Source organism: Corvus kubaryi, unplaced genomic scaffold (genome assembly GCF_017639235.1).
Source record: "Corvus kubaryi isolate FWS band 111438036 unplaced genomic scaffold, C.kubaryi_AGA036_p1.0 127, whole genome shotgun sequence".
NCBI lineage: Eukaryota > Metazoa > Chordata > Aves > Passeriformes > Corvidae > Corvus > Corvus kubaryi.
The window spans coordinates 253548-255049 of NW_024580662.1; positions in this window are offsets into that span (position 1 = coordinate 253548).

A 1502-nucleotide genomic window follows, 5' to 3' on the forward strand; every position below is an offset into this window, starting at 1 on the left:
TATCAACACCCCCATCCTCATCAACACCTCCACATCATCACCCCCCCATCCTCATCAACACACCGCCTCAACCTTATCAACAACTCCCCAAACCTTATCACCCCCAGCCCCATCACCCCCATCCTCATCATCACCCCCACATCATCCCCCCCAGCCCCATCACCTTCATCCTCATCAACATCCCCCAACCTTATCAACATCCCCCAACCTTATCAACATCCCCCATCCTTATCACACCTCCATCACCCCCACATCCTCATCATCACCCCCACATCCTCATCCCCCCAGCCCCATCACCCTCGTCCTCATCATCACCCCCACATCCTCATCAACACACCCCCCCAACCTCATCAACAACTCCCCAAACCTTATCACCCCCAGCTCCATCACCCCTATCCTCATCATCACCCCCACATCATCATCCCCGCAGCCCCATCACCCTCATCCTCATCATCACCCCCCAACCTTATCAACATCCCCCCATCCTTATCACCCCCAGCTCCATCACCCCCATCCCCCACACACCTCCCCATCCTCATCAACATCCCCCCAACCTTATCAACACCCCCAACCCCAGCACCCCCATCCCCATCAACCCTCCCCAGCCCCACCACCCCCAGCCCCAGCACTTTCCTTCCCGCTATCCCCACCCACCCCCCATCCCCACACCTCATTCTCATCAACACTCCCCCATTCCCATCCCTATCCCCATCCCTATCTCCATCCCTATCCCCATCCCTATCCCCATCCACCCCATGCCCCAAACCCCAATGCCTCTCTATCCTCATCACCTCCACCCCTGTCTCCATCCCCACACCTCCCCATCCCCGTCTCCCCCATCCCCATCCCCCCAGCCCTTCCCACGATCATCCCAATCCCTCTGATTCCCGGGAATGGGATGGGGGGAGCAGCCAGAGGTGAAGGGGGGGATGATGCATGGCGGGGGCAGGGGGGTTCTGGGGCAATGGGGGGGTTGGAAATGGGGGGATCTGGGGCAATGGGGATTCCTGGTCTGGAGCAATGGGGGCCAAGCCCAGCCAATACTCAGGAATTATTCCGGAGAGTCGGAGCCAGGATGATGCTCCCAGACCCTCCACCTGCTCCAGGCACAGCCGTGACCTCCCTGCCTCTGGATATGTGACTTTATTCCCAGCTGGAATCCCCATCCCAGTCCCTCTCAGTGCTGGGAGAGCACAAACCAAACTCCCAATGGCTTTATCTGTGCTCACAGTGGTCGATTCCCCCCGAGTGGGGATATGGCTAAAAAAGCTGAATTTTGCCTTTTTTATTAATCAGGACTTTTAATTTCCAGGCTCATCCCCGTGCTGGGATGTCCCTTTTCCACCTTGTTCCCAAGGCTGGCTGTGAGGGGGGCTCAGAGGGGTGGGAAATGAGGGAAGGGGAAGGGGAAGGGGAGGGGGAAGGGGAAGGGGAAGGGGAAGGGGAAGGGGAAGAGAAAGGAAAGGAAAGGAAAGGAAAGGAAAGGAAAGGAAAGGAAAGGA